Source organism: Nerophis ophidion, linkage group LG09 (genome assembly GCF_033978795.1).
Source record: "Nerophis ophidion isolate RoL-2023_Sa linkage group LG09, RoL_Noph_v1.0, whole genome shotgun sequence".
NCBI lineage: Eukaryota > Metazoa > Chordata > Actinopteri > Syngnathiformes > Syngnathidae > Nerophis > Nerophis ophidion.
In genome coordinates, this window is record NC_084619.1 from 37,371,509 (window position 1) to 37,392,768 (window position 21,260).

At 38.5% G+C, this 21,260-nt stretch overlaps 1 protein-coding gene and 1 long non-coding RNA gene across 4 annotated transcripts in view; one reads left to right on the top strand and one right to left on the bottom strand.

Annotated features, from left to right (window-relative positions):
- plekhh2 (pleckstrin homology domain containing, family H (with MyTH4 domain) member 2) overlaps positions 1-21,260 on the top strand; it is a 102,906-nt gene that overhangs the window by 8,094 nt on the left and 73,552 nt on the right. Inside the window, exon 1 of one of the 3 annotated variants that reach the window (XM_061910924.1) lies at positions 17,212-17,277. The exons of the other annotated variants lie outside the window; for them this stretch is intronic. The gene's annotated coding sequence lies outside the window, so the exon portion shown is untranslated. Of the gene's footprint in view, positions 1-17,211; positions 17,278-21,260 lie in introns of those variants that run through there. 3 annotated transcript variants of the gene reach the window in all.
- Positions 12,350-17,176, bottom strand: LOC133559300 (uncharacterized). The gene is made up of 3 exons (XR_009808140.1): positions 17,096-17,176; positions 13,747-14,201; positions 12,350-13,641 (listed from the first exon to the last, which is right to left on the bottom strand). It is a non-coding gene; the product is annotated as an uncharacterized LOC133559300 (long non-coding RNA).

A 21,260-nucleotide genomic window follows, 5' to 3' on the forward strand; every position in this document is an offset into this window, starting at 1 on the left:
ACATGATGATTGATGGATTTTTTTTTTTAATGCTATGTATTTAGGGCTAAAGACATTCTAATTTGTAAATACAAGCCCGCTTACAGCGCAGCCAATTAGAGCTCCTCTATTTCGCCCATAAAATCAAATAAATAACCATTCAAAAAGCGCCAACATTACTTTAATACAACAATTTCTGGATTTTAAATGTCTCTGCAGTGCATTCAATTGAATATAAGTTGAAAAGGATTTGCAAATCATTGTATTCTGTTTTTATTTATGATTTACACAACGTCGCAACTTCACTGGTTTTGGGGTTTTTATATAAAACTTCAATGGAGGTGTTTGGATGTCTTTTAAAGGGCTTTATAGGCAGAATTGTGCAGATCCGTAGGTTGGACATTCTTTTAAATCCGCATTTAAACTGTTCCATAGTTTAACCCAGGGGTGCCCACAGTTCATCAGCAGGAGAAAAAATGTCCTACTTTCTGTTCAATACCACATTGGAGTGGTTGGTTTTGGGATTTTATTTGTCTAGCTTCCATACTCGTTTTTATACACTGTAGAATAAATACATTGGCGGCAAACTCTGTGGCTTGCTAGGTTGTTTGCACTAGCTTTCGGAGACTCTTATTTTGTTAGCGCAGGCAGGATGGAGCAGCACTTTTATTGTGGAGACAGGAACTGTGCAGTCAGTCTTTGGGCTTTTGGCGAAGGTAAGGTTGAAACACAAACCGTTTCTCCCCTTCCTGACGGTCTTTTTTTCCTTCACACTGAGCTCGAAACAGTCAGCATAATTTCACAAGATCCTCGGGTGCTTTCAATTTAAATCAAGTGACGAAAGGGACGTCATCGTGAAGATTTATGATTGCTTATTTTTAGGTTTATTTTTTCAATCGCTGGCTGGCGGTCTATTGACATCCCCTCAGCAATCAACCGTAACTCGCGATCGACGTAATGGGGACCCCTGGTTTAACCTAAGATATTGAAACACAGACGCTTCTTCGTGTTGTACAAACCCCGTTTCCATATGAGTTGGGAAATTGTGTTAGATGTAAATATAAACAGAATACAATGATTTGCAAATCATTTTCAACCCATATTCAGTTGGATATGCTACAAAGACAACATATTTGATGTTCAAACTGATAAACAACTTTTTTTTTTTGCAAATAATCATTAACTTTAGAATTTGATGCCAGCAACACGTGACAAAGAAGTTTGGAAAAGGTGGCAATGAATACTGATAAAGTTGAGGAATTCTCATGAAACACTTAGTTGGAACATCCCACAGGTGTGCAGGCTAATTGGGAACAGGTGGGTGCCATGAGTTGGTATAAAAGCAGCTTCAGTTGTTCAGTCTTTCACAAACAAGGATTGGAAAACGGTCACCACTTTGTGAACAAATGCGTGAGCAAATCGTCAAACAGTTTAAGAACAACATTTCTCAACAGGCTATTGCAAGAAATTTAGGAATTTCACCATCTACGGTCCGTAATACAATCAAAAGGTTCAGAGAATCTGGAGAAATCACTGCACGTAAGCAATGATATAACGGACCTTCCTTCCCTCAGGCAGTACTCCATCAAAAAGTGACATGAGTGTGTAAAGGATATCACCACATGGGCTCAGGAACACTTCAGAAAACCACTGTCAGTAAATACAGTTTGTCGCTACATCTGTAAGTGCAAGTTAAAACTACTATGCAAAGCCAAAGCCATTTATCAACGACACCCAGAAACGCAGCCGGCATTGCTGGGCCCGAGCTCATTTAAGAAAGACTGATGCAAAGTGGAAAAGTGTTCTGTGGTCTGACGTGTCCACTTTTCAAATTGTTTTTGGAAACGGTGAAAGTCGTGTCCTCCGGAACAAAGAGGAAAAGAACCATCAGGACTGTTCTAAGTGCAAAGTTAAAAAGCCAGCATCTTTGATGGTATGGGGGTGCATTAGTGGCCAAGGCATGGGTAACTTACACATCTGTGAATGCACCATTAATGCTGAAAGGTCCATACAGGTTTTGGAACTACATATGTTGCCATCCAAGCCACGTTATCATGCACGTCCTTGCTTATTTCAGCAAGACAATGCCAAGCCACGTGTTACAACGGCGTGGCTTCATAGTAAAAGAGTGTGGGTACTAGACTGGCTTGCCTGTAGTCCAGACCTGTCTCCCATTGAAAATGTGTGGCGCATTATGCAGCCTAAAATACCACAACGGAGATCCCGGACTGTTGAACAACTTAAGCTGTACATAAAACAAGAATGGGAAAGAATTCATCCTGAAAAGCTTCAAAAATGTGTCTCCTTAGTTCCCAAAGGTTTATTGAGTGTTAAAAGAAAAGGTGATGAAACACAGTGGTGAACATGCCCTTTCGCAACTGCTTTGGCACGTGTTGCAACCATGAAATTCTAAGTTAATTATTATTTGCAAAAAAAAAAAAGTTTATGAGTTTGAACATCAAATATGTTGTCTTTGTAGTGCATTCGATTGAATATGGGTTGAAAAGGATTTGCAAATCATTGTATTCCATTTATATTTACATCTAACTCAATTTCCCAACTCATATGGAAACGCGGTTTGTATGATCAGAAGATGAATTTTGTTGTGGTAAGTATTCCCCCATACTTCAACACAGTATGTAAGGTATGGCAGTACCAAGGTGCAGTATAGAGTATGGAGTGCATTTTCATTGAGGTATAGTTCAGCTTTGTTTATAATTGAGAGGCTTTTGGAGATTTTTGTTTTAATCTGTCTGACATGAGGTTTCCATGATAGTTTACTATCAATTATTACTCTCAAAAATGTATTCTCATTTACGATTTCAATTTGGGTACCATCAATACTTATTTTCAATTCAGGCGTTATGTTGCGATTTCCAAACATCACTATCTTAGTTTTATTTATATTCAAAGATAATTTATTTGTCCATTAATTTTTTTTACTATATTTAGTTCTGTGTTTACTGTATTTATGAGCTCATTATAGTCATCACTAATGTAGAATATAATTGTGTTGTCTGCAAATAGTATACATTTCAATACTTTAGATGTATCAAACATATCATTAATATATACATTAAACAGTGTTGGCCCCAACACGGACCCTTAGGGGACACCACAAGAAATGCCAAAAGTATCAGATAAAAATTTACCCATTTTTACAAACTGTACCCTTCCTGTTAAATAACTTTTTAACCAGTCACCAGCCAGCCCCCTAATTCCATATCTTTACATTTTATCTAGTAGAATTGAATGATTATTGGTATCAAAGGCTTTCTTTAGAGCAATAAAGATACCAACTGCATATCTTTTATGCTCCAGTGCATTAGTCATTTCTTCAATAGCTTCAGCTCTCGCTATTGAGGTTGTTCGTTTGGACCTAAAGCCATACTGACCGTCATTGATTATATGATGCCTTCAAGAAAAGACCCAAGTTGAGAGTTAAATAGTTTCTCTAATATTTTTGAGAACTGAGGCAAAAGAGAGATTGGTCGGTAATTGGTGAAATCGTGTTTGCTGTCACTTTTGAAGAGCGAAGTTACCTTAGTAATTTTCATTTGACTTGGAAATCGGCCAGTCTGGAATGATAGGTAAGTTAAGGGTTTTACAATATTCAGTATAACCTTTTAAACCAATATTATGTTGATATCATGGCAGTCAGTGGAGCACTTACTTTTACACTTCTGCACAATGCTTGTCACTTCCTGCTCATATGTAGCTGAGAGGAAGAATGACAAAGAATTATGTTCAATAGTTGATTTTGTAACTCCATTCCATCCATCCATCCATTTTCTACCGCTTATTCCCTTTTGGGGTCGCGGGGGGCGCTGGCGCCTATCTCAGCTACAATCGGGTGGAAGGCGGGGTACACCCTGGACAAGTCGCCACCTCATCGCAGGGCCAACACAGATAGACAGACAACATTCACACTCACAGTCAAACACTAGGGCCAATTTTAGTGTTGCCAATCAACCTATCCCCAGGTGCATGTCTTTGGAAGTGGGAGGAAGCCGGAGTAGCCGGAGGGAACCCACGCATTCACGGGGAGAACATGCAAACTCCACACAGAAAGATCCCGAGCCTGGATTTGAACCCAGGACTGCAGGACCTTCGTATTGTGAGGCAAACGCACTAACCCCTCTGCCACCGTGAAGCCCATTCTGGGATATAAACAGCCAAATTGGGACCAGTATTTACAAAAAACTATTGAACTTATTCACTACATTACTCATATTATAATCTTCACCATTTTCATCAGTAAAGTAATCAGGATAAGTCAACTTTGCCCTTGTTTGATTAGACTATTCGAAACATCCCAAGTTCATTTTCTTTTTAAATATAACCTTTTGTTTGTTCTTATAGTATCAGTTAATTTATTTTTGTACTTCTTGTATCGTTGTTCGACTTCTTTTGTTTTTATTTTGACGAAAAGTTTGGAGAGACTGTTTTTCTTTTTACAGGCATTAATTATACCTTTTGTGATCCAAGGGTTATTTTAATTGTTTCCTTTTATAAAATATTCTTTCACAGGGCAGTATTTATTATGTAGGGAAGTAAAGATGTCTAAAAAATGACAATAAGCACTGTCCACAATTAGTTCTCTTTAAACTGAAGTCCAATCCTGAACTGCTAAACTATTGTTTAGAGCATTGGTTCTCAACCTTTTTCAGTGATGTACCCCGTGTGAAAATGTTTTTATTCAAGTATCCCCTAATCAGATTAACGCATTTTTGGTTGGAAAAAGAGATAAAGAAATAAAATACAGCACTATGTCATCAGTTTCTTATTTATTAAATTGTATAATAGTGCAAAATATTGCTTATTTGTAGTGATCTTTCTTGAACTATTTGGAAAAAAAGATGTAAAAATAACTAAAAACTTGTTGAAAAATAAATAAGCGATTCTATTGTAAATGAAGATTTCTACACATAAAAATAATTATCAACTTTAAGTGCCCTCTTTGGGGATTGTAATACAGATCCATCTGGATTCATGAACTTAATTCTAATCACAAAAAAATAAATCAATATTTATGGAAAAAAAAGCAATCTTCAACATCAATATTTATGGAACATGTCCACATAAAATCTAGCTGTCAACACTGAATATTGCATTGTTGCATTTATTTTCACAGTTCATGAACTTACATTCATATTTTGTTGAAGTATTATTCAATAAATATATTTATAAAGGATGTTTGAACTGTTGATATTGTTAGAATATCTTTAAAAAAAAATTTCACGTACCCCTTGGCATACCTTCAAGTACCCCCAGGGGTACGCGTACCCCCATTTGAGAACCACTGGTTTAGGGCATAGATTGTTTCTTCAGTTGTTTTTCGTTTAAAGATGTTTGCCATAGTCCATCCATCCATCCATTCATTTTCTACCGCTTATTCCATTTGAGGTCACGGGGGGCGCTGGTGCCTATCTCAGCTACAATCAGGCGAAAGGCGGGGTACACTCTGGACAAGTCGCCATCTCATCGCAGTGTTTGCCATAGTGTCTTTGGTTTTCTTGAGATGACAGTCATATAGAGTAAAAACAGGTAAATGGTCAGTGATATCACATATAAATAGGCCACTGGTGATTTGATTTCCCATAATGTTTGTAAAAATGTTGTGGATGATTGTGGCACTATGTGTTGTTATTCTGCTTGCTGTGGTTATGGTTGGATGTACAGTAGAGACAAACTGCACATTGTGTCAATGAAGTCATCAACATGTTTTTGCTTGGTTGAGTTTAACAAATCAATGTTAAAATAACACAGATAATTATAGTTTTATGGTTCACAGAGGAAAATACAAATGTTTGTAGTTTAACCATCCATTCATTGAAAGTTTCTATGCTTGAACCAGGGGCCTGGTATACACAACTCATGAAGATATTTGTCTTTTTGTCATTCAGGATTTCCACTATTAAACATCAAAATAAACCATCAACTGCTATGGTCACGTTTTTTAAAACTTTAACTGTAACAGATTTATGAATGTACAATTGGACCCCTCCTCCTATTTGATTTATTCTGTTTATGTATATTAATTCATAGTCATTCAGACTAAAATCAACACCTTTATCATTGTTGAACTAGGTTTCAGTAATTGCAATAATGGTAAATGGATGACTAAATTCTTTCAAGTAATCCTTGATAGCCTCAAAGTTAGTGTACATGCTTCGACTATTTAAATGTATTATTGACAGACTATCTTCTGATTTTACACTGTTTTCATATTGTTCACAGGTAAAATAATTACAATTTTTTACAATCGCAGAGAAAAAAATCTTGTCAGGGTCTATCTCCACATCAGTCGGACCCTGAAAAGATTTTTTTCTCTGCGATTGTAAAAAACTTTAATTATTTTAACTGTGAACAGTATGAAAACAGTGTAAAATCAGACGATAGTCTGTTGTGGCGTGCTCTTGATACTCACACATTTCCAGTTCTTTTTGATTTTATAGGCTCTTCTGTAACATGTCCATATCAATAGTTGGTTTGGCCTGCGTTCTTGGTGTGGGTAGCATTGAGATGATGTAAAAGTCACAAAGCTGCATTGATACCAAGTACTGCATCAATGTCAATACTTATCAAAATCTTCTATTTTCCTCACCACCAAGACGTTTGCTTCCTTCTGCGTCCCATTTAATTTGATGAAGATCTTACAGTTCGTTACCCAGGTTTGTTGAATTTTTTCCTTGGTGGAGGCATTCTGATGGTCTATATGCCGAAGCATCCAGCAACAGAAGAATCCACACCTGTGTGTCAGGGTGCTAATGCGAGCCGGCTTCGGTGTGCTAGCCCACATCACCGATTGACACAGACAGCAGAGTGTCACGGCACAGTGACACAGTGAAGTCAAAAAAGTACAAAAAAGTACAAAAATAGCAAAAAGAAGTGCTGCTTTTGCACAAAGTGATCGTTAAACTAACCAGGGGTCGGCAACCTTTACCACTCAAAGAGCCATTTTGACCCGTTTCACAAAATAAAGAAAACAATGGGAGCCACAAAACTCTTATGAAATTTAAAAAGAAATAACACCGCATAGAGTTTTTTTTTTTTTTGCTTTGTGCTATGTGTAAACCAGGGGTCTCAGACCCGCGACCCGCACCTTGATAAGAAAAATGTAATGCTAGTGCGGCCCGCGAGTTTTATATGAATGCCGCTTGACAGCATTAGACTTGCCAACCCTTCCAAATTTTCCGGGAGGTTTCCGAATTCCCATAGCAACTATTCTTGCGAATATCTGCTGATGTTCACCCAGAAAACAATAATAAGGGCGTGCTGTGAAGGCACTGCCTTTGACGCCTTCTACATCATGTACAAACGGCTTGCCAGCCCAGTAACATGTTGAATGTGGCTTCCGCAGACACACGTACACGACTGCAAGGCATAGTTGTTCAACAGCCATACAGGTCACACTGAAGGTGGTGATATAAACAACTTTAACACTCTTACTAATATGCGCCCCACTAAACAAGAATGACAAACACATTTGGGGAGAACGTCCCCACTGTAACACAACATAAACACAACAGAACAAATACCCAGAATCCCATGCATCCCTAACTCTGCCGGGCTACATTATACACCCCCGCTAGCACCAAACCCACCCCCCATCCCCCTCCCCTTGTGTGGGTTCAGGTGTGTGTGTGAGGGGTTGGGGGGGGGCAGGGGTTGGTGCTAGTGGGGGTGTATAATGTAGTCCGGAAGAGTTAGGGATGCATGGGTATTCAGGGTATTTGTTCTGTTCTGTTCATGTTGTGTTACTCTGAGGAAGTTCTCCCGAAATGTGTTTGTCATTCTTGTCTGGTGTGGGTTCACAGTGTGGCGCATATTAGTAAGAGTGTTAAAGTTGTTTATATCACAACCTTCAGTGTAACCTGTATGGCTGTTGACCAAGTATGCGTTGCAATCACTTACGTGTAAGACCGAAGCAGAAAAATGATAGCATGGTGTAAAAGTGGGTGCGATGACATGTTGTAGAGGACGTTAAAAGTATAGCCATCACGGCACGCCCTCAATTTTGTAGTCAGGGTGAAAATCAGAGAATGTTAGCCCCGGGGGATTTCCAGGAAGAGGCACCAAAATACGGAAACCTTCCGAAATAATCGGGGGGGTCGGCGATTATGCAGCTGAGCCACATCAGAGTGGCCAAAGAGCCGCATGCGGCTCCGAAGCCGCGGGTTGCCGACACCTGAACTAGACAGTCAGACGCGCGCGAACTCAAAACAGGAAGTGACGTGAACAAGTGGAATGGACTGGATACTGACGCAGTAAAGGCTCTCGACCTTACTCTTCGAAGTGAGAGGAAACTGAGTGAATAATGACAGGTTATATGATTATTTATTTAAACTCATATTCGGGCCGCTTTATAATGAATATGTCAGGATGTATTTGTAAAAACAAAAACAAAACAAAACAAAAATATACATATATATATATATATATATATATATATATATATATATATATATATATATATATATATATATATATATATAACACCAAATTATTTAGGGGGGCTTAAGAATATTTCAGGAGGGCTACAGCACCCCTAAAATAGGTCTAACGACGCCAATGGTGGATATAGTGTTAAACATTCCGCAATTGCTGACATTCAATCAGAACAGGCGATCAAAAAATATACCATTGTGATGGTAATATTGTGTAGTGAATTGTAATTACCAGATTTGGGCTACAGAGAGCAGCGGCAGGCATGCCTGCAGTAACAGTCACAATGGTAGCAAAGAATAAGACGAGTTTGTTCAAAGACAGTCTTCCTCCTTCATATTGCCGCTGCCATTACAAAACAATTTCAATCTGCCAGAACACATTAATTTAGATAGAAATATCACAGAATAATAGAATAGCATGATGGTATTGTAAGACGATTTTTTTGTTGGGTTAGACCGAATGTGAAGCGTAGAGCTATTTTTGTGAAGGCGCCAACCGGACGTGTGTGATTAGTATGAGAAAAGACTAGACAGGTTTTGAAGAAAATCTCAGATAAAAGTGACTTTAAACTTCCTATCTACCGTCTGTTTCTGCTGAGCTTTATTCCATCTTACTAAATCAGTTTGAGTAACAATCTAAATTTTGTCTTATAAATGCACATAACTGTAATTTAAACACTGACGTGAAACTCCTCATCTCTATAAGCATTAATTCCCTCCAGGAGCGTTTGCGCCAATGATATCATCTAACGACGATTGAAGTTAAAAAGTTTAAAAAGTCTTGTCTTGTCTGGAGAACAACTTGCCATGGCTTTGGATCTGATATTTCCATAAGGTCCCCCTTTCTTTGTGCAGTTCTGCTAACTATTTTCGAGCCTGTGGCTCAACTAACTGGACACCATTACACATTTCCCCAAACTACAGAGCGGGCCGTGGGCCAAAAACGTTAATCGTGCGTTAAAGTTATCGCCGTTGACTTTGACAGCCCTACCATCCATCCATCCATTTTCCAATGCTGGTGCCTATCTCAGCTACAATCGGGCGGAAGGCGGCGTACACCCTGGACAAGTCACCATCTCATCGCAGGGCCAACACAGATTCACACTCACATTCACACACTAGGGCCTATTTAGTGTTGCCAATCAACCTATCCCCAGGTGCATTTCTTTGAAAGTGGTAGGAAGCCGGTACACCCGGAGGGAACCCACGCATTCACGGGGAGGACATGCAAACTCCACACAGAAATATCCCGAGCCCGGGATTGAACCCCAGACTACTCGGGACCTTCCTATTGTGAGGGAGACGCACTAACCCCTCTGCCACCGTGAAGCCCTACCATATATATATATATATATATATATATATATATATATGGTAGGGCCGGGCGATATATATATATATATATATATATATATATATATATATATATATACTAGGGCTGGGCGATATATCGATATAGTCGATATATCGCGGGTTTGTCTCTGTGCGATATATAAAATGACTATCTCGTGATATTCGAGTATACGTTCTCACGCAGTTGCTTTTAGCTGCTGTCATTACACTACTGGCACTTCCCACTCTGTTGTCTCTGCTTTTCACAGACAGCAAGCGCACTTTCTTACACACGTCACATACTGTCACGTCATACGTCACATAGATATAGATATACGTCTTCGCAGCATGGGTAACGTTAGCTGTGGTGCTAGCGGTAATACGAGAGAAAGAAAGTGCGAATCTGCTAACATATGAAAAACAGCAGAGGGTCCATCGTCTGGCGGTGGTTTGACTTCAAGTGGGAATATGTCTAACAGACAACCGTAATTTGTCAAGTGTGGTGCTAAAGCGTTGCTACCAAAAGTAGCATTTCTGCTAATATGTAGCATCATTTAAAAAGTCACCTGCTTAGAAAATGAAGAGTGTTTACTCTGCATTTCAACATCTCCATTCGGTGCCACATGCCCACAAACTCGTACACAAAAGTGCACTTTATTTGTTTTAAACTATTGTAGTGGTGTTCTGTACAAAGTGTGTACTTTAATTTAGTGTTGTTTTGATATGTCACCTTAGTGACATCATGCACAAATGTGCACTAATAGCTTGTTTTGAAATGTCTCTGACAATCTTGCACTTTCTGTTTTGGAAATGACATGAATGCGTGTGCCACTACTTAATACCTGTTTAATAAATAAAGTTTTGGTCAATTGACTTAGTTGTGATTACCCTCCCTGCATGAAAGTTTAAAATGAGCATATATTAATCCAGTATGAATACTAAATTACTAAATTGGCCCCAGTATGTGAATGTGAGTGTGAATGTTGTCTATTTGTGTTGGTCCTGCGATGAGGTGGCGACTTGTCCAGGGTGTACACCGCCTTCTGCCCGATTGCAGCTGGGATAGGCACCAGCGCCCCCCGCGACCCCAAAGGGAATAAGCGGTAGTAAGGCAAAATATCGAGATATATATCGTGTATCGCGATACAGCCCACAAATATCGAGATATTAAAAAAAGGCCATATCGCCCAGCCCTAATTCATACACACACACACATAAATATTACCGGCATTTTTGGACAAGTATGTGGTGATAAAAGAAAGGTAAAAATATAGTAAAGCTACCTGTGGACGCATAGCAGAAAGTTACGTAGTTTCACTTTTACATATCATTGCCCACATCTATGGTGCGTTCAAATACCCAAGATTTAAGTTAAAAAAAAAAGTGTCATTAGTTTTTAAAGACAGGGGCACATTTAACTTAATATAATAATAATAATTATAAAAATGTATTATTAGGATTCATATTATCCACTGATAATCCTACGTGTATCTCTACCGTACACTCTGAAGTCAAGGAAAATTTTACAGATGTATAATCATATTTAAGCCAATAATTTCAGGTTATACTTTATGATTATCTAAATTCATATTCTGGCAATTTGTATGTAAAAAATGTATTTGTTTAAAAATATATATATTATTGAGAGTCAAAAACCTAATTGAGGATTTTACATGTGTTTTAAAAAGCTGGCATCAAATGTTGTTGGATTTAGGGTTAAATGCGGAGCCCTTCAGGAGTCTTGTGTAGTGGGGACAGAATTTGGGGCTCTGTTCACACGTTTTGCAGTTTAGCTACTTGTTCGTAGTAAACATTGAACGTTTGAACAAAGTTGACGGTCGGAAAAGTTAGGGAATTTTATTTTGATCCTGCAAAATGTAGACTGCAAAAGATGCCATGTGACCTGAAACTCAGGAAAACAGGCAGTCAAAACCACTCCTCCAAACTGCTCAGTGGCCTAGATCTGAATTTGTTCTCTTGGGAGGCTGATTAGAGCTCTAATATAAACAGCAGTCTTACCACATGGTTTCACCATGCACTGCATGATGGGACTGACCCAACTCCAGTAAGCTGGTGAAACTCAAATAAAATCTTGGGGCTACTGAGCTTTTACTGCTGCATTACTTGACAGCATATTGCTGGTCCTATATATTGTATTTGGAATTGATTAATTTATTGTTTGTCACTTCAGGAACCCACCACAAAGATATTGGGTGTACATGTATCACTACTGAAAAAATGAACGATCAATAAGTGTTGTTTTTTGTTTTAATATTACACTTCATTAGATTTGTCTGAATGTTCTCAACTACTCTACATTGAGCAGAGTATGGCGGCTCAGAGATGTGCCATAGCAGAGGTCTGTGTGAATGTTGCTGATCTTCCATGATGTCATGTTGTTCTGCTTTGGACTGGTTGAAACTGACTCCACGGCCCGTTATGGCCAAGTAGCGCACTCTATGTTGCCTCAATGGCTTATAACACAGGAATTACTAAATTACATTAATTCCAATTGACAGAATTCTGTACAGCCAGTTAATGAATTGTAACAATACTTGAGATGCCGGGTCAGAAGTTCAGAATCAGAATCAGAATCAGAATTGTTTTTATTGCCGTTGTTTGAGAATAGGTTCACAAACTAGGAATTTTTCTTGGTGCAATCGTGCAACATAGAAGACATATAAGACAGAATAGGTAACGAGATGAGCTGTAAGTGACCTATAAGATCTTGTTCTTGTTCATGTGTCTGATGGCCGAGGGGAAAAAACTGTTCAGGTGGCGGGAGGTGTGGGTCTGGATGGACCGTAGTCTCCTGCCTGAGGGGAGAGGGGAGAATAGTTTGTGTCCAGGGTGAGAAGAGTCAGCTGCGATCCGACCCACACGCCTCCTGGTCCTGGAGGAGAACAGGTCCTGGAGGGATGGGAGTTTGCAGCCAATAACCTTCTCAGCAGCACGTACGATGTGCTGCAGTCGATGCTTGTCCTGGACTGTGGCGCTGGGGGACCAAACGGTGATGGAGGAGGTGAGGATGGACTCGCTGATGGCTACATAAAACTGCACCAGCATCTTGGTCGGCACCTTAAGTTTGCTCAGCTGCCGCAGGAAGTACATCCTTTGCTGGGCCTTCTTGATGAGGGAGCTGATGGTCGGCTCTCACTTGAGGTCCTGGGTAATGGTAGTGCCCAAGAAACGGAAGGAGTCCACAATGGAGATAGGGGTGGGAGAGTCAATCAGGGTGAGGGCGGATGGTGGGGCTGTGACTTTCCTGAAGTACATGATCATCTACACTGTTTTCTGGGCGTTCAGCTCCAGGTTGTTGAGGCTGCACCAGGACGCCAGCCGGTCCACCTCTCTCCTGTAGGCGGACTAAGTAAATGTTTTCTCTAAGTTTTTATGTTTTTCTCTTTTGTTGAAAGGAATCATACGTTCTTAGGTAGCAGTTTATAATTAGCTTTTTACATAATGTGAGCTGTTTGCAAATGGAATTAATTCATTTTTGCCTTCAAAATTCTACACACGATAGCCCATAATGTTGACAAGGTAAAACAGTTTTAGAGAAATGTATTAAACATTTATTAAAAATAAAAAACTAAGAAATCACATGTACATAAGTAATCACGACATTTGCCATAAAGCGCAAAAGTGAGCTCAGGGGCATCCTGTGTCAACTAATCATCCTTGAGATTTTCCTACAGCTTAATTGGAGTCCGCCTGTGGTAAATTCAGTTGATCGGAAATTATTTGGAAAGGGTCACAATTGTCTTTAAATAAGGTCCCACACTTGAAAGTCCATGGCAGAGCACAAACTAAGCATGAAGTTGAAGGGATTGTTTGTAGACCCTCGAGACAGGATTGTCTCCACGACGTTGTTGCAGCCCATCTGTATAATATGCCATTGTTAGTCACAGCAACATTTATTGCAGTGGGTTTTTTAATTGCTTTAACAATGTTACCGCCACAGTCAAAAAAGAAATGTTAAGTCTACCTCTTTCTTCCTCCAAAGAACACAAGGACAACTCAATTCAAGTTCAAATTCAGAAACTTTTCTTTTTCTTTTAGTTAGTTGGTGACTTCATTCCAATAGGATGTAAACCTTTAAAGACAGAGACAAACCATTAAAAATTTTAATTAAATCAAAAACTTAAGCATTTTAAATAGCACAAAAACTAATGTCATGAAGTGTCCACATTTGAAGCCTTTTATATTAAATGAAGAATTGGGGGTGTAGTCTCTTGCTGGCTTGGGGGCTGGCTGTCCCCTGCTTCTCCCGTGCTTTGTCTTTTGCCTGGTGCGTCCGTCAATTGCATGCTGCTGGCCCTTCCAGGCAGCACAGTGGACCCAGCTCTGGGGTTCCTGTCGCTAGCTGGCCTGGCTACGTGGGGGTCCCTTTTGGGTTGAGGTCTTTGGGTGGCCGGGGCCGTACTCGGGCTCCTGCACATACTGCGAGACAAATATATTGTACATACAAATACACATACATACTCACATACACACAATCATTCATACATACATATACACACACACACACACATACATAGTACCTACGCTCCCACATACATACACAAAAACAGTTCATTCCGACAGACCCGAAGTTCACGTACGTATCAACATACATATACACATACTGTACATATACAAGCATATATGCTTACATACAGTCACACATATAATCACGTTTCATCAAACATATTAACGTTGTCCCCCTAGGAGAAACTTTGTAACACACGGTACACTGACAAAGCTTAAACTATTGATACTATAACACTATACCAGATTAATACAGTTTGCTTATCTTTCTTCACCTCCATTTATCTGTTTTTTTCGTAATGCAAGTTATCATTACATATATGCATTGCTGCATTTGAAACAATTGTATTGTTGATAGTAGAGGTAATATTATTATTCATTATCAATAGTGCTATTGCTATTGGTATTTGTATTGATCCATTTGTAGTGTAATGTTCATTGTCATTTCTTTGTTGTTAATATTTACTGCACTAACTGTTTCTTTGCTATCACTTTTCGTATCATATTTTTACATAATGTATTTTCTGATGCTGTTCTGTTGTTGTGGTTGTTATTGTTAGTGTTGTGTTTGTTGTAGTTGTTTCTGTGTCTTATCTCCCTCTTGTTCCCACAATTTCCCCTTCTGTATTCCTTTTTTTCTCTTTATATCCCCTTCTGTGCCAAATCATATAAAGCCATTAAATAAAGTCAAATACAAATAGGGCAACAAGATAAGTATCCCACACTTATTTTTCGTAAAGTAAATATGTACAGCCGATATGGGCATTTACATCAACAATATGATTTGCCTGAGTAGCTGGACAGTACAAAAAAATAAATTATATAAATAAAAATTAGACTTTTCAGTAAAGTTTTACCATTTAACCGAAGTGTAAAACTTTTACTATTTCATCTAATGTGTAGAAGGGCTGTGTAGATTCTTCTGGAAATGTGCAGCTTCTTCTTCCTGGCTTACCTTTTTCTTTCAAGTTTCTTTGCATTCCTTTCTTACACTTGCCTATGTATACTGATTCTCTACAGCCAGATTCTGTCTACTGTATTTATTAGTGTCTCTTGGCAGAATGTCATAAAATCCTAGAAAGCGTCTGACCAATGATAGAGTGGGAATGAGGGCAAGAAAATAAAGTATTGAAAGTGAAAAATGAGGGCTGGTGTAAAAATGTAGTTCTTCAAAGGAGGAAATACCTAGTTTGGTAAATAGTTTCTGTCTGTCATTTGCGTTTGCATACTGTACAGTTTTTTGTTGCACATCTCTGTGCTCAAATGATGACAAATTAATTCAGATGTGTCCAACATTACATTTTGTCACAAAAAAGAAAAGTAATGCAGTCCAGCATTAAAGCCCCACTTAAGAACTTTGACTTTTGGTTTATTTTGGCTGTGGCAGTGGACCAGAGCAGTAGTGTTTTGCCAGAAGAAGACCACATTTTCCATGATGACGAGCGCATAAAGCGTCATACGAACATGATGTTTGCAGTGATATTGGCACAAATATTCCATCTCTAATGGCTATACTGATGTCAAAAGGCAGACACTATCAATAAATTATCTTGGATTGTGCTACAACATGATGCTACTACTAATAATGTATTGGGGTGGATTCAGCAGTAGTAGTAGATGGAAGTTGTAGTTACATTATCACAATTGTGTATTTATTGCTACTACGCAAATTTCTGATAACTAACATTAGCATTAGCAATTTGATTTGAGCATCGAAAGTCACTTCTAGCAGAAACACAGCCAAGGCAGCCTCGGTCTGAAATTAGTCGCCTTTGAGTGAAAGTCGGGGCAATGTTGATCCAGACTGTCCTTTTGTCCGGGTAAGCTCTGTTTTTATTTTTTTTCTACTCAGACAAAACTTTTTGTTTCTTTGGTTGTTTTGGAGCTTCAGCCATGATAGCAGTAATTGCATGTAGGCGTTCTTCTTCTTCTTTTTGTTTTCGGGCAGCACGGAGGAGTCCGGATCGACTTCCGTCTCATTAACAAATGGGGAAAGGGGGAGGGATGTATGCCATAAAGCGAGTCAGCACATTTGTAGTTTTTGGTGTGGAATGGTTCCTGCCAGCCTCCTCAATGTCGCTAAGTGCCAGGAAAAGCGATACAGACCCCCTCAGGTCAAGACAGAGATGTCATTCAATTAGTTGTAAGTCGATGTATCATCCCAAAAGTTGTGAATATATTTTATGATGGTTGAAAAGTTACATAGTGCTACTTTAAAGGGGCCCTATTATGCAAAACCAACTTTTGACTATTGGTACCTACTTAAGTGTATTTGAGATCTGCACAAGTCCCGAAAATTTGAAATCAAGCCGTGGCAGCATTGCAGGGATATTTATTAAACACTTTTGCCTCTGCATACTTCTTTCAAATGGTACGTTTGAAATGTTGTCCAAGTGTGACAATTTGTTCAAGTGTAATGCCAGTAGATTCCCCATACATTGTAGAAATGTACCCAATCATCCTTGCGCAGGTCAGCCTATTTTCATTTATTTAAATCACAACCTCATCTCCATAATGAAACCCAATGAAGAAAAATGATCTGTTGTTTCTTTTCTTTATCCAGAACAAGTCACTACATATACGTTCAGCCTCTCCTGAAGTCAAAAGTGACTTACTTTAGGCACTTTTAAATCAAAGTGTAACTAAACATTTGAAAACTTGAGCGAGCAGCAGAGAGGAGCTATCGTTAGCTTCTGTGCTAAGTCGCTAACAGAAGTAAACAACATAAACAGATGAGATTAATGATAACAATGATATAGGTTTTCAAGCAAACTGGTGTATGTTTAAATGAAGCGGTAGTTACTCACCAATCGCAAAATGCCGTTGCTGACTAAAGAAAGAATTGCAACACTCTATGCGCTACGTCATAGTGCATCAGAAAAGCTTCCGTAAACACGCAAAGGGGGGTGAGCCAAAGAGGATGCCCTGTGCTTCGCCCTTCAGGCTCAGAGAGAGCAAACGGCTGTAACAAAGGCTTATCAAAATACCGGTATGGCGGTATTTTTTCAAATATATTACACTTTCTGAAATATACCGGTATTAACTATAATACCAGTATACCGCCCTGCTCTATTACCTAGCTTAGCCTTCCACTGTAAGGCAGTAATATCACGTCCTCCAGCAAAATAAAGAATGATTTTCCTAAAAATATTTGTAATTGGAGCAGTGCCTAGTCTGTTTGGCAGTGGACCAGATGGTAATATAATGTGTTATTCCGTTCACGATGTAGTTTGTAACATGGTTTACTGAATACCTTTGTTGTTTACAAGTATTCAAAGCAGCCAGAAAGTGGCCTAAAGAAAGGTCTTTACAGCAAAATCTATGCAAAATGTTGACCCAAAAAAATCATGTGATGGCCCCTTCAATAGTGTGCTGTTTGGCTGACATTATAGAAAAAGTGTGAAGACTAGGACTTGGGCTTGGATTGTTTTCCTGAGGTAAAGGGAAGTTGGCACAGGCAAGACGTGAATGTAAGTACGTGATTTATTTTTACTAACAAACTACAAAAAGACAAACAAAAGGCGCTCACAATGGAGGTACAACACTTGGCTATGGAAACAAACACTTGCACTACAGCATAAACTATGGACACAAACTAAAACTTTTATAATGGCAGAACTATTAACAACTAAAACAAAAACACTTACTGTGACGAGAAATGGTATGAGAAAAAGCAGTATGGATATCATGGTTGCAGGACGTGATGTTTCCAGGATGAACAACAGAAACAGACAGGCTTAAATAATACTGTGTTGATTAGTGAAAACAGGTGTGAGACATGAGGACAGGGGCGTGACATGAGGACAAGGTGACAACTAATGAGTTGTCATGGTAACAAAACAAACCAGGAAGTGCAAACACCGGAAATGAATGTCCTGAAAACAAAACATAATCACACAGACATGACACAAAGAGGCTGTGTGTTACAGTTTATCTGGTCCCTCAGATTTGGTGTCCACTTGCTTGTGTGCCTCGTGTTTTTCAGAAAGTGTTATTTTTGGGGGGTAAAAATTCTGAATTGATTAAAACTAAATAAGGCCAGTAAAATAACACATATGAATCAGAATTTAACAAAAATACAGGAAATATCCACTTATGTGATAGGTTACATTATTCCGGAAGGAGTGGCCATGTAGTTGAAAAACCATCTACTATGGCTGAATATGAAATTATTCTAACTTGTTCCTGCTCTAATCAACAATGGGATATTATATTGTACATAACTGCTGACATGTTTGAATTTTTTTAAATGTTTTTGTGTGTGGAAATGTACTGATCTGGAATACTGTAGTGTATACACACTGCCTAAAACCAAAATACATCAAGTCTGTTCTACGCTCCTCAAATTTAGCAGCTTCAGACAAAAGATGCAAGGCTGTAGGGAAAATTGGCCATGGTAGTTCAAAAACCGATTAAAATAGGATTACAGCTGAAAGATAAAACAGATTTCATAGACCACAGCAGACATCCAATTATCAGAAACTTACTGCACCCCCGGCTACATTTGACTGAATGGCCAAGTCAACAAGATTATTTAAAAAAATGCATCTCCTGTGTTAAAATGATCTTCATCTATAGTTTCAAAACGGTCTCAGTCCACACACAAACACTTTTACGCACTGTCATGCACATTTTGTCCAATTAGAAGCCCGAAAAAGCAGCCACAGCGACTTGGTGGCATTACATATACGTTAATGTGATAGTTAGTTGTGATATACTAGACATTAGGGGTGTGGGAATAAATCGATTCGAATACGAATCGAATCGAATACGTTGTGCGATTCAGAAACGATTCTCATTTTCAAACAAATCGATATTTATATATATTTTTTTTTAGTTTTTTTTTTTTTAGTTTTTTTATCAATCCAACAAACCACTACAAAGTAATACTATAACAATGCAATCCAATTCCAAAACCAAACCTGACCAGCAACACTCACAACTGCAATAAACAGAGCAATTTAGGAGACACAAACACGACACAGAACAAACCAAAAGTAGTGAAACAAAAATGAATATTATCAACAACAGTATCAATATTAGTTATAATTTCAGCATAACAGAGACTAAAAATCCCTCATTTACATTATCATTAGACATTTATAAAAATAAAAAAAAGAACAATAGTGTCACAGTGACTTACACCTGCATCGCATCTCATAAGCTTGACAACACACTTTGTCCAATGTTTTCACAAAGACAAAATAAGTCATATTTTTTGTTTGTTTAATAGTTAAAACAAATTTACATTATTGCAATCAGTTGATAAAACATTGTCCTCGCTGATTATAAAAGCTTTTTTTTTTTTTAAATCTACTACTCTGCTAGCATGTCAGCAGACTGGGGTAGATCCTGCTGAAATCCTATGTATTGAATGAATACAGAATTGTTTTGAATCGAAAAAATATCGTTTTTGAATCAAGAATCGCGTTGAATCGAAAAAATCGATATATTATCGAATCGCGACTCCAAGAATGGATATTGAATCGAATCGTGGGACACCCAAAGATTCGCAGTCCTACTAGACATACAATGACATGTACATTATCTTTAAAACCAGCCCACACTTAGACAGAACCCAGGAATCTGCAGCTGCACAACCAATACAGTAACATTCATAAGTAAATAACTTCATGTTCTGTTGTTAAACACGGTTTAAAAACATGAGATAATGTTGCAACTAGGGCTGGGCAATATTGCCTTTTTTTGATATTGCGATATTTTAAGGCCATATCGCGATATACGATATATATTACGATATTTTGCTTTGGCCTTGAATGAACACTTGATGCATATAATCACAGCAGTATGATGATTCTATGTGTATACATTAAAACATTCTTCTTCATACTGCATTCATATATGCTACTTTTAAACTTTCATGCAGAGAGGGAAATCACAAATAAGTCAATTGACCAAAAGTATATTTATTAAAGTTATTAAGCAATGGCACAAACATTCAAGTCATTTTCAAAACATAAATTGCAAGATTGTCAGAGACATTTTAAGTGTCAAATAAAAATGAGCTGTACAATAGGAAATCAAATAGTATTCATCCTTCACTATGTGGTATGTTAGTTACTAAAGTTATGAAATTCTCTTCATTCTCTAGCGAGTGACTTTTCAAATGATGCTACATATTAGCAGTAATGCTACTTTTTATAGCAACGCTTTTTCCCCCCACACTTGATAAATTACGGTTGTCTGTTCGACATATTCCCACTTAAAGCCGAACCACCGCCAGACGATGGAAACCCTGCTGTTTTTCTTGGGAATTAATTCTTTCTTCATTTGTTACCATATCTGCAGCATCTTTCTCTTGTACGGCTACATTAGCAGCTAACGTTAGCCACGCCACTAGCTCTCTGCCCTGCAAGGGCGTGTATGTGACGTGACAGTTTGTGACGAATGTGCGCCTGTTTGTCTGCGAGGAGACACAGGAAAGAGCGAGGAGAGCCTGAAGTGTACGCACACAGCTAAAAGTCCTGCGTGACAACGTATACTCGAATATTTTCTATATCGCACAGAGACAAACCCGCGATATATCGTATGTCTATATATCGCCCAGCCCTAGTTGCAACTTTCTTATGACACAAACCAACAGGTCTTGCTTGTCATAATTTTCACATCAGCTGGAGGCCCGACCCTGATCTTATCCAAAACCACTGTTGTTGGCGCCTGCAGGAGTGTTACAGGAGAAGTAAAGTGTAATAGCAACACTGTCTTTCAAAGCCAATGGTAATGCATATTTTCAGAATATAGAAATAAAGTTTACCTCATCCTGGCCAGCATTTTCAGAAGTGTGAGTTTTCAAGGGCGAATGAAAGTATGCGTTTGCATGTGCAAAAGAGGCCAAAACTCATAGAAAAGTTAGACTTTTTAATGTTCATGCAGACATGGCCTAAGATTCAGGGTGTTGCAGACAAACAGCAGGTAATGTTATTTTGTATTTTAGTTATTTTTTTGTAATTG